This window comes from Triturus cristatus, chromosome 3_1 (genome assembly GCF_964204655.1).
Source record: "Triturus cristatus chromosome 3_1, aTriCri1.1, whole genome shotgun sequence".
In the NCBI taxonomy this organism is placed as follows: domain Eukaryota; kingdom Metazoa; phylum Chordata; class Amphibia; order Caudata; family Salamandridae; genus Triturus; species Triturus cristatus.
In genome coordinates, this window is record NC_140583.1 from 478,991,622 (window position 1) to 479,004,924 (window position 13,303).

The 13,303-nt window shown below is 40.2% G+C and overlaps 1 protein-coding gene across 1 annotated transcript in view; it reads left to right on the forward strand.

Moving 5' to 3' along the window:
• TMC3 (transmembrane channel like 3) overlaps positions 1–13,303 on the forward strand; it is a 530,883-nt gene that overhangs the window by 203,701 nt on the left and 313,879 nt on the right. The gene's annotated exons all lie outside the window — the stretch shown is intronic.

The window sequence follows — 13,303 nt, forward strand, 5'->3', positions numbered from 1 at the left end:
CCTTCACGATATATATATCTTCAAGGTCCATTCATGTGGAGTTAAGAATACTCAATCTATACTTACCTATTTGCACTTACCTTCTCGATATTTTGGTCCTTGTTATTTTTGACACGATATTCTGCTCACAGTACAGATGCTGCGATCCTAAAGAGGGTGGGCCTGTTCTCAGTACAGTAAGGGAACTTCTAACACAATGGCCAGGGAGCTGTAGCTGAAAATGTTATGGTCAGTATCCTGAAAACAACAACTGTGCAGCAATTTCATAATATACTCATGTTTCATTCCAATAATTAGTTGTATTCTCCACTGTCAGCCTTAGTGTGGTTTGCCCCCAAATATTTTGCCTCCCCTCCTCCATTTTTGCTGACCTTATTTCTGTTGGCCTTAGGACTCTGGGCACTTTACCACTGCTAACCAGTGCTAAAGTGTTTGTGCTCACTCCGCTCAAACATAACAAAGGAGTTTGAGAAATGTACCTTTAAATCCAAATCCTCCATAAATGTTAAAATAGAACCAAGGAGGATTTTTAACCCCATTGCTATTCTTGCAATTAATACGGCATTGTCTGTATACAACACCAGTGGGGTAAAAAAGGATTTCTAATCTTGGGTATATTCTTTCCCCTAGATGTGAAATATTGGTACATGACATTTATGTATCGCATGAACTAAAAGGGAGCCAAGATGCACCCATTTCGCACTCCATGATTAGATCTAATTTGCTGTGTGCATTCCCCCAGTAGACCGCACCTTACCTTTACAGTGGCTCCCCAATGCAAACATCTGATTAAGAAAAGTAATTCCTTTTCAACCCCTATGTTCATAAGGGCCCACAATTTAGAATGATTTACCAGATCAAATGCACTTGAGAGATCCATTAAGGCTAATTGCAATGCCCCTCCCCTGGACATGACATATTTCCCAGCCAAGAAGTACAAATTGAAACAGTACTCAATGGTGCCAATTTCTGGTTGGAAACTGTACTTAACTTCCTTGAAGATGTTATTTTCTTCGGCCTAATTCTATACATGTCCCAGGATTTTAGCAGTAGAGTCTAACAATGAAATGAGATGGTAACACGAGTGTAAACTTCTATTCTCTTTCTAAAAAATAAGCACTATAATGTCAGGTCAACCATGAATCAGGTAAAGGGCCATTACAGCTATTCTCAGGACATTCGTAATAAGCGGTGCCAGTAAATTAATGTTTGTTTTAAAAGCATCTATTGGGACACAGTCAGGCACGGGTGCCTTCCCGGAGGTGCTTCTAAATATTGATGAGGCCACTTTTTAAACCTTGATCGAAAGTACAGAACACCTGCAGCACTGGGGATTCTAGCGGAACCTCTCTCCTAGATTCCACTGAGTGACCTTACTTAACGTCTGATTCCAAAATATTTGTGAAATGGTTTACCGATAACTCGGCTGGAACCAGGAACTAGATTTACGGGGCTATATGGTCACTAAAAAACAGGATGATTTATAACTTCCCAAAAACTCATGTTGTCCTTCTTTTCCCCAGCAACCAATAAATCAGTTTAAGCTTTACTTCTTTTCTTTTCTGCCCGATTAGATTTATATAATCGTTGTACATTATTCACTCTAGACAGGCCAGTAGAAAAAATAAATTGAAAGATTCTTTCAATTGCTTTACACCACTGTGCAAGCTGCATTAAACCATCTAAAAACTTTTCTCTTGGGCATAGCAGGTTGGACGTTAATTTATGAACGATTGTAGTGCTTATCACATCAAAACCATTTACAATGTTACACGGCTCACTATCATATGATAGGCAAGAGGAAAAAGCTATCTTGTTCTTCATAGTTACATCTTGTATACAAGACTCATGGTTAACCTTGTACCATTTTATGCTCAATCCTTGACTTTTCTTGTAATCAATCTTGCAAGCAACTTTTGCTTGAACAGCTATCTGAAGGTTTAGATTTCATGAAGCCATCAGAGGGTTGATATCACTTGAACAATTACCGATAACATTAAAACTGGTAAAATGCAAGGAAATGTCAGAGGAGACTAAAATAAAATAAATTGTGTTCCTTTTTGGCTGCCCAATAAAAGTGGGAAGTGGGATCTTATCTCTGTTTACAATGTCACATGTAAAAATTAATTGATGTTTCAAAATGTATCTGTTTATTGTCTCCCCATAGGCTGACTGCTTGAAATGTGTCACATTAGAAGTGTGAACCCTGAAAACCACAAACAGGACGTTCACTAAACTCAAAGATTGAAACTATATAATCTCACACCCAGATTATATAGGATGGCCATTTACTTTCCAAAAGAACATTTTCTAAGAAAGCATCAAATAAGTCAATTACATCACTAGAGGAGTGAGTACAAATATTATAATAGAAATTGGCCAATAAGATATCAATACTGCCCAGACATGGGAGCATTATCACCTGGAAAGAGGAGGAAGTTCAAACTTCCTTAACACAGGTAAAAGGGAGTTTAACAGAAATACAAATTTCCATGCTCCAATTTAGCCCCGTCTGCAGGCGAGAGTACGCCGCATGGCAATAAGAATAATATCCTTCAATGTGTAATTTTTCCTTCATCCAGGTTTCTTGCCCAAACAAACTTGCTTACAAATTTCAACCAATCAGGCTTTAATAATTTAGTACGGGCGCCAGGTGTATTCCATGAGATCAAATTCAACTCCTCTTCATTTGTATAGTTCTCGTAGAACCAATGTGTCCCTGGTGTGACCAGTGTGACTTCAGTATTCCCAATCAACACACCAGGGGATTGAAGTCAGTCCACAGAATTATTGGCTTCAAGAAGATCAAAACAATAAATTATGGCCACGTTGTAGCCAACCCGTTGGTCAAGCTACCGCCTTTGTGTGGGGAGTAATGGTACACAGGCTTTGCAAAAATCTAAATTTAGTCTATAACAGTAACTCAGCAGAAGGGCCTGTTTGCTCTCCTTCCTATGTGCCAGATGACTCAGACCATGGAGTAAAGAGTTGACAAGCAATGGATTTTTTAAATTAATCCCATTTCATGTTCTTGCTATTCAGCCAGTCCACCCAACTCATCAAACTGAAAGAATCTCTATATAAAATTCATCTTGACATCACAAATGTAATTTCACCCAATGAACCACTTTGTGTTTCAGAGCCCACAGGTCCTCAATAGAATTAACAGCTAGGGGTGGGACATTTGTCAGGGCTAAAACATATTGGGAACAGTTGAGAGGTAATTGCAGGACTTCTTTACAAGATGGATAGGCAAAGTTATGAATAGTTAGGGCTTGTAAGTTCGGCTAAGCAGGGTTAACTTCACAAAGGAGCTTGGCATACTCTTTCAGAGGTTACTGGCTGTGTCAGTGCTGTGGCTCCATTCATTAAAGGGCAGATGATTCTTTATTGAGAAACAGCAGCGGATGGATGCGGAGTGGCGCTGCCATACTAAAGGATTTAAGACCCTATCAAATGAAGGGCATATAGGAACCCTGTGATATATCATTCAGGCCTAAGTAGACAGCATTTTACCAATGGTGCTGGAGATTCCATGTCGAAAGAAGGACAGTGAGGCTAGTCGTTGTTCAAATCTGCATTTTGTATTGATCCTTATACAAGGTTTGAAAAATATATATTTTCTGGTGTTGGGAGAAGCAATTTAAATTCCCTGACAAGGAGTTTCAGGATAGAAGTGACTTCAGCACTTTGGTCCAGCTACTTTTTAAGCTATGATCAGAGAGTAATATCTTTAGTCTTGATAAAGATGGTTCAAATCAAGATAATACCATCAAAACGAGTCAACGCAATAGAACCATAATCCGCACAGTGGGCTGCCACACTAGATATTGATTGTCTTTTGTACATCAGGGTCCAGCCCCAATGTTACCTCATACAGATATGGTCCCTTTATGACAAAGTGTAGTATCTTTTTAATACTCTCATTTAATTGTCTTTGTTATTGAGTTTGTTCATTTGTTTATTTATAGTGTGATGTTTTTCGATTTTGAACATAAATATACTATATATGATTAACTGTTTTTTAATTTGCTACAATTATTTTATATGCTTTTAATAAATTGATACATAACATTTTAATATTTTTCTTGTGTACTGGCACACTGCTTTTTCAATTGGTACTGAATCCCCCATGATTGAATGTGTGTGATTTAGGTGAGTGAATGAGTAAGAGTTCTCTCAGTATTTGCCAACCAAAGGATATATTGTTATTTTTCTCTATTCTATGAAAATTGAATCTTCATAGACATTAAGCACATAACTAAGAGCACTTGCGACAGGTGGCGAACTGTGCCCATGGTTCCGGTAGGATTAACTGCGGAAGCAGACAGATTTACATTGGTTATGATCTTGTCCAACAATGTATCGGGCTTAGATTCCAAATGTTACAAGAAATTGTTTGTTAGCTATAAATTTCAAAAGAAAAGTGTTACAATTCTCCCTTACTTGATTTGGCACATCCAATGGCATATGACAACCAATATTGTCAATATTGCCAACAGTGCCGTTACCAGAATTTACCTTATTATGTGAGTGACTAACAAGATTCTTCTGGCCCTTCAAAGTCGAGGCTGGAAGTCGCAGCATGACTGTGGGCTTCTTACATGCTCTTCCTCCTCCCCTCTTTCTCCTCTTTGTATGAGTTAGTAAGGATGGAGTTACTTTCATGTATTCAGGACTGTCTTTCTGTGTAGGCCCATCAGGGGGAGGATTTTTTCATAGAAGACACAGAAAGCTCCAAAGCAGCTCTCATATTTTCATGAATTAAAAAGTAATTTGTAATTTCCTCAGTTTTAGATACAGACCTTCTGATTAACTAACAGGACCTGTGGTTCCAACAGGGGTTGCAGAGATTGCCTCTGCACAGCGTTTATCCTTTCCTTTATAGACTTTAATTCTGACGCAGTCGTCACCATGTCTATTGATGTAAGAAAGGGGGTTACTGGTTGAGGGGTGAATCCCTACTCAAGCAGCAACCACAATCTTTGTCAGGGTGAGACACAAGCAAACCCCAAATTAACCTGGGCTCAACCCTATGATAGCTTGGCACAGAGCAGTCAGGCGTAACCTAGAGGCAATGTGTAAATTTTAATGCAGCACTTCAAACAGTAATAAAGTGAAAACACAAAAAAAAAAGTCACCTCACACCAGATTAGAAAAATATTGTTATTTTTAATAAATAAAACACAACTAAAATGACAAAAATCCGAATCAGCAGAATCGGAGATGTGCTATATTAAAGATTTAAGTGGAAATTGCGCAAAGCAGCCCAAAGTGCCACTTGCGGCTATCCGGTCGTGCGAGACCGGGAGAAATTCGAAGTTCATGCCAGCTGCGATGGAGTGTGGGGCGGCTACAGGGACCGGGTTAGGTCAGCTGAACAAGAGTACCTTAAATCCTTGTTGCGGTGAGTTGTGAGCTCCCATGTCAAGGATGCATCACACAGCCAAAGTGGTGCAATGGTCACGAGGAGCTGTGAAGAGAGGTCCTGTATCATCGTTGAGAATCCCATTGACGTGGATTTCCAATGCGAAGTCCGGCATTAAGTAAGCATTTTGCAGCCAAAGCGATGTGCCTGTTTTGAGGAGCTGTGGGGCTGCTATGCCAGATCTTGCATCAGCAAGGATCACATCAATGAAGGCTGGCAATGCAGAGTCTGGTATCAAGGATGCATCGCACAGCAGAGGAGATTTGTTGGTTCTGAGTTGCTGCATGTGGATTCCTGGCACCAGGAAAAGTCCACGTAGCAGAGGCAATACTCCGATTCTGCACTGGATTTTGCCACTCAGCAGAGGAGATGCGTCAGTTCTGCTGGGTACACAGATGGGCTGACAGAGCATCTTCAAGCCCACTTCCAAGGTTCCAGGTCTGTTGTGGTACCACTTGACAGGGTCCAGGTGCTAGTTACAAGAGATTTGACCCTTGTAGTCACTCTGGTGGTCTTGGGTACAGGTTACAGGTCCAGTTCTTCTCAGCCAGGCTGGCAGGTGGTAGGTCAGCACAGCAAGGCAGGCAGTCCATTCGGGCAGCAGTCCAGCAGTGTGGCAATCCTTGCAGCAGTACGGCAGCCCTTATTCCTGGCAGAGTCTTTCACAGTACAAGAAGTGTACTGGAGAGTTGGTGTCTGAAGTCCAAGGTTTATACCCGGTGTCTGCTTTACAGTGTGAGAAGCTTTTAGAGGTTTCCCTTTGAAGTGCACAAGTTTCCTGATTTCCTTGCACTGGATCCAGAATAACTTCAGGGGATAAGCAATCCTTTGTGTGAAGGCAGGACACTGCATATTCAGGTGTACGTTGGGCTGTGGCTAACTCCTCTTCCAATCTATGGGCCCGATTCACAGAACTAACTTGAGACAAAATCCTAAACTTACTACCATTTTGGTATTCACAGAAGGCACTTACTCATTTTGGTATTCACAGAAGGCACTTACTCATTTTGGTATTCACAGAAGGCACTTACTCATTTCGGTATTCACAGAAGTTATTAGTCCCAACTTTAGGACTCCTAAATGCCTTCTGTAAATACCGAAAGTCTTAAAGTTAGGATTTTTCTAAGTTTAGGAGTAGTAAAGTTAGGAATCCTAACTTTACTACTCCTAAACTGAGAAAAATCCTAACTTTAAGACTTTTGGTATTCACAGAAGGCATTTAGGAGTCCTAAAGTTAGGAGTCCTAACTATACTACTCCTAAACTGAGAAAAATCCTAACTTTAAGACTTTCGGTATTCACAGAAGGCATTTAGGAGTCCTAAAGTTAGGACTACCACCTTCTGTGAATACCAAAATGAGTAAGTGCCTTCTGTGAATACCAAAATGGTAGTAAGTTTAGGATTTTGTCTTAAGTTAGTTCTGTGAGTCGGGCCCCAACTTTTTATCTACAATGCACCGTAGCCTATGGGCTTCCTTGGGTCTACCTTAGAGGTGACTCATGTGTAATAAAAGTGAAGTTTCAAGTATGGCAAGGGGTTTATGTTGCCAAATCAAATTGGCACTTTAAAGCTCCATTTAGGATGCAATAGCAGACCTGGGACATGTTTTAAAGGGCTACTGAAGGGGGTGGCACAATAAGTGCTGCAGGTACACTAGTAGCATTAAATGTTCAGGTCCTTGGTGTATGGTATACCACCTTACTAAACTATACTAAATTAAATATATCAATCAGTTGTAAGACAATTTTACCATGTTTTAGAGAGTGAGCACAAGAACTTTAGCACTAGTTAGCAGTAGTAAAGTGAACAGAGTCCTAATGCCAGCAATAGCGCATTCAGAAAAATAGAAGTGTAAAGGCAAAATGTTTGGGGGAAGACCACCCTATGGCTGAAAGGTCTGACAGCCGCCAACCTATATTCCATGGGTTAATGCCCGCGTGATGCTGTCAGGCATTGCTGGACTGCTGCCAGTCTCAGTTATGCTTGGCGGTGCATGTGAATGGCAAAAAAGTAGACAGGCAGGGAAAAACATAAAAATGAAAACACAAGGGCATGGAAGAAATACATGATGTGAAAATAAAGTTAAAAAACGTAGGGCAGACTGGTAGGAAGCTAAGCTGGGATGGACAGAGAAACAGACAGGCATGAGCAGGCTGGAGTCTGGACTGCCATACTCTACTCAAAATGGCCATTCACATGCATTGTGTTAAGCATGATTTTACTAAAATTTTTAGTGCAAAAAATCACCTATTTGAGAAACGAGGTGTAAAAATGGCATTATGCATAATACCATAAAAATGCAGAATTGCGCCACTTGTCAGGGTATTTCGCATATTTACACGGGTTTTGCTGGTGAATAATAAGGACTCTCTTGCCTCTCTCTGAGAGCTATGATTCACTCAGCATTAACTTAACCTGGAGGCAAAACAATTTTAACATGGTTGTTCGGTTCTCATCTCACTCCATTTCAATCCACTATGGGCTTGGATCATATTCAAAGATGACTCAGTCAGCCTAATGCTTTTCATCTTTCTCTGTCCTCCTATCTCCGTACCATACTTTCTATATCTGAAGGATCTTTTGAAAACAACGGCAAGTTGCACCTCACCCTAGACATTCCCCTATCTAAAATGTAAAATTTACTCTCGTTATCTGGAATGTCTTATTGAAGAATATCTATTTAGCAGGTGCCCTGCTTCGATCAGGAGGATGCTAAATATCTACAATTTTCATCTATTCCTAATGCTCTGTTATCCCCCCTACCTGTTGTCTCTTTCCCACTAAAATGGAATCTACTATTTATCCTAAGTTCTAATGTTACTTTAAAGGTAGCTATCTGTAAGGCGTTCTGTTGATGGTATATTTTGGAAGAAGCAAGATTATCTAAATGGAGGCTAGGGCCTGATTCACAAAGGTAAACTTACACTTTTGTGAGGTTGAACTTTTTTTAGCATTCGTAAATGGGTGGAAAACTCCTCAAATAATGCCCTATCTTTTCATATGCGAAATTTTCTGCCCTGATGGTCTCCGCAGTTGTAAACGTACTATTTACTTGTAGTTTTTTAAATAAAAAAAAAGGAAATTTAAATGAAGGAATAGGTTTACCTTTGTAAATCAGGCCCATATATTTTTATCTCAAAATCTGCACATGCCTCATATTGATATAGAAGAACAATTCTTTACAAATAACAGACAGTTAGGATGTAGACGTTGTTCTTACTACGATAGGATATTTATGGAGAAATGAGAAGGTAACATGAAACTTAACATAAGAATTGTAGGCCGTCTAGCATCGCATAGGCCTGGGCAATGTGGAACTCCATGAAGTGACCAAAAAGCTGCGCTGTGCTGCGCTGCCCAGTAGATGTTCTACTCGAGGGGCAACTTCCTCAACGCAAACAGAAGGTTTCTCAACATGAGCAAGTAGTCACAATCAGTATGTCTCAATTTGAGCAATTAAATGAAAGTTCAAAATATAATATTCTGTCATCTAAAAGTCATAAATAACATCCATTCAATCGAATTCAATCCATCAGGAGTCGTGTATTATTGTTCAGATCCAATTTTATTGATTCCTTTTTCACAAAGTCAATCGGCCCAGCCAACACATTTTGTCCAATAGGACTTCATCAGGGTTGCTATATCCATGTGCCAAATATCCCAGCATCTGAGTATCATTTATTTTATTCCAAACAAAAATATAAAGTGTACAAAATGTAACTCTTTAAAATGTATAAAATTACAATGCATGCTGTTGATGTGCTGAATTAACACATACATCTAACCTCCTTTCAAGATTCTCAACAATTAAGCGCTGCAGTGTTTTGCACAATAACACATGCATGATAATATTTTAGTTAAATATGGAAAACCTGCTGAGGAATTTGCCAGTTCCATGCCACACATTCTAAGCAACCCTTCCACAGACTTTGGGCACAGACTGCAGCAGATTTCAAAACCCATGAGATGTCATAGGGGGCACCTGGAGTATGAGATTTGATTTAATTCACCTGTTTTCTGGATAATTTTCCTTTGCTCACTTAGGTTTGTACGTCATATCTTATTAAACATGTTGATCAGGAAAGATGGCATTTTACTGTTTAAGTATAATGTCAGTAGCAGTCTAAAGAAATTACTCATCTAATGATTTCCTATTTTGATGCTTGGAACTGTATATCATTTTAAATGCCAGTATCCCTCTTTGCTTTGAGTCAGTGTATTTACTGTAATTATGACTTTAAACATTCTTCATATGAGAATGGATGTGGATAAATATAATACATATAAATATAATAGAAGCCTGTAAAAACGTATAAATATATGTCCCTACTTTCCATTCTAGTTGGGACATCACTACTCAACTGTAACATGAAAATGACAAACCTAGTATAGTATAATACTTCAAGTACTTACCATTAATTTCACTGGTCATATTTCATCTTCCTTATCGCAGTCCTTGCTAACATGAAGTGTGTGTATCATCCTGGTAGGCACGCAGCTGATAACCTAACCTGGGTTCTCAAAAGAAAGGGAGTCTCTGTTCCTGATTCCTTCAATCATCCAGTTCCATCAAGACATCCATACATCTAGCTTGGAAAGAAGGGAGGGATGTATGGTCTGGGATGAGGAAGATGGAATCAGAGTAATAAAATTACCTGTATGCAATTGAAGCATGACCTCCTCATCTGCATCCTCATCCCATTCCTTACTAACATGAGGATATGATAAAAAAGACAGAAGCCCCGATTTATATGTTGGCAGAAGTTATACTTCATTGCAACAGTGACAGAGTGCCCTTGCTGTCAACACAATGGTGTGCCCACCAAATGTTTAGCAGGCAGATCAGGAATGACTCCTGGTGGCCATCAAAGCTAGGACCCACACCTACCGACCACCACAGAATCATCACTTATAGCAAGCTCACCATGAAATCAAAGTCATTGCTGTCTCCTTCAACTGCTTCCTCACCCTGTGCATGCTACGTAAGATCTTCAAGAGACTGCCCTTACACACGAGATGCACCGTGACACAGACCCTCATCATCAGCTGACTGGACTATGGCAACACTCTCTACGTAGGAATCACCACACGCCTCCTACAGAGACTTCAAACCATACTGAACGCTGCAACCAGACTCATCATTGGCCTCCCCAATGAACCCACATCATACCCCAGCTCAGGTAACTCCATTTGGTCCCCGTACAGAAGAGAGGCCATTTCAAACTACTGACCCATGCACACAAGGCTCTATACAACCAAACACAAGCCTACATTAACCACTTCCTGAACTTCTACCAGCCATCGAGAAGACTAGGCTCTGCCTCCCCATCACTTGCCCACACTCTCGCATCTACCGAAGCAGAGATGGAGGACACTCCTTCTCCTACATTGCAGTAAAGACCTGGAACAGCCTCCCCAAACAGCTCCAGACCATCATCTCACTTCTGGAATTCTGAAGGGCCCTAAAGACCTGGCTGTTCGATTGAGCCTCATCGAGACCTGTACGCACCTGGATACCCTATTGGGTGATTAGAATTGCTTTATAAATCCTGATTGATTGATTTATTGATAGTTTGGTGATGGTGGAGTCTACTCTATCTCTGTCATGGCCAAACTTCTCAACTGCACGATGGAGTAAAGGCCATTAAAGAATTTGATGGGAGGACATATAGCCTTTTTTACTGCATGTCACCGCCAGAAAAACCCTGGTGGTAAGGGATTTAAAGAACATAAATATTCCCCCTTTGACATAGAAGATGACTCCTATGGCAGGGGGGCACTGTTTTTTTATTTTTTTATTTCAAAAACAAAATCCCACTTTTGGGTTTTGCTTTGAAAATAAAAAAAAACGATGTAACTTTGCCTTACGCTCCGTTATGTTTGATGGAGCCATAATTCAAAGTTACAATGCATTCATAGGAATCGCATCGACAGCTACTCTCTTCGGCTTTGGCCTCCAATATCGTCCCATTGAAGTATTTACTTTCAAAAAAAGTGACTGCGTCCGAATGAAGAACTCTTCACTGTGACTTCATACAGCAGCTCCCTGATGACGAAGCTCCCTCCTCAGACACCGTCTGCAGCCTTGCCCAGCTGAACTTTACTTTAACAGAGAAGTTCAAAGATAAGTGCCGACCGAGCCCCAGCCACTTTTTGTATCTGACTTGCACTCCATCGCAGTTTTTCGACCCAGTCTCGTGCAACTAGATGTCTGCAGTTGGGGCTTTGATCTATTAGGAGCTAGCTTTTACCTTAAACTTTAAAATTAATAACTTCTGTTCTACTGATTGAATTTTTGTTGTTTTTGTCTCCAATAATTTTTTCTAAATTGGTGTGGGTTTTTTCTTGTGTTCGGTTTTCACTTTATTACTGTGTGTGTGCTGCATAAATACTTTATACATTGCCTCTAAGTTGAGCCTGACTACTTTTGTGCCAAGCTAACAGAGGGTTAAACTCAGTTTCATTTAGTGATTTTTGTGATTCACGAATACAGGGATTGTGGCTGTTTCATGAGTGGGGTTAACACCTCACTCAACCAACAACCCCATTTCCTATAATATATAATGGGAAAATAAAATTGATGCTGCATAAATATTGCTCAGATGCATTCCAGCACTGTCCATTTTGAGAATACGGCTGAAATCCAGAGCAAGCACAACATTATGGTTCCTTATAGAAAAGATCTGTTGAAAGAGAAAAGAAGAGGACAATATGTGGAAGGTTATGTAAGCAAGGTGCATAAGGACTCAAAGTGGGGAGCATAAGCTGGTGAACACTTAACTAAAGGTCACACTCAAATTATTCACAGACAACCAGGGATCTAGCTGCATGTACTCTAAAAGATCGATCACCCAAAGAATAAGAAAACCAAGTGTAGCAATGCCCATCATATGCACAACATTAATCACTTAGGGTCTGCCACCCCAGACAATGATCAGAATTGTTGTAAATAAATCACCCCTATATGGTCCATAGGGGTATGAGTCTGTTAATTTTTTGCCCTAGAAGTAGATAGAAATGATTCCTTCAGCTGGATGTTTTGAGGGGACATACAGATTTCATTTTCTGCACAAAAAGAGACACACCTATTCAACAAGAAAAGAAAACAACATTGAGACTTCCAATGAAGAGAAACTGATTGCTCTCAGATGCTTGTGTACAGTTAATGATAGGCAATCAAGTAACACTGCCAGAGACACATAGAAGCATGCACCAAGAATGTGCTCCTGAACATTTAAAATACCAAGGGACACATTTACAAGGAATTGGCGAAGGGCACCATCAAATTTGTTTCCTGCACTGCCTTATGCCAATTCCGAAAGGACAGGAATGCATCGTAATTACAAGATACAGTGAATTCTTGTCCTTTCAACCAGTGCCAGTGCACACTTTGCAGCCCTGCGCCAATGCAGGCACCTGTTGCAGGGGTCTGCACATGTACAGAACTATGCGCAGGAAACCAGGACCTCAGTGTGTAGTGGTGTACCAAAATACCCACCTTAGTACCCAGAACCCCAATCCGACTAGCTATAGTGTCTCATTCGTTCTCTGTGCTACAGCGAAGCTACCAATGACTAGACATCCTAGAACATGCTACTCCGTCCCTCTCAGGATACGTGGGAACAAGAACACTCTCTCGTTCAAACTCTCGTACTTATCCACAACATGAGTAAATAGAGCCAAGGAATAGTTTAAAATGTTTATTTTAACTAACGTGCTCTATAATGCAGTACAGGTGCCAATACAAGCAACAATATGAATAAGATCAAACAAATCAGCATTGTTACAATTCCATATAGAACAAAAGGGGAAATCATATTATAATGATAGTGGAAACAGGACTATAGCGCCTTGCCACCCTCCCAGTGCTAGAAG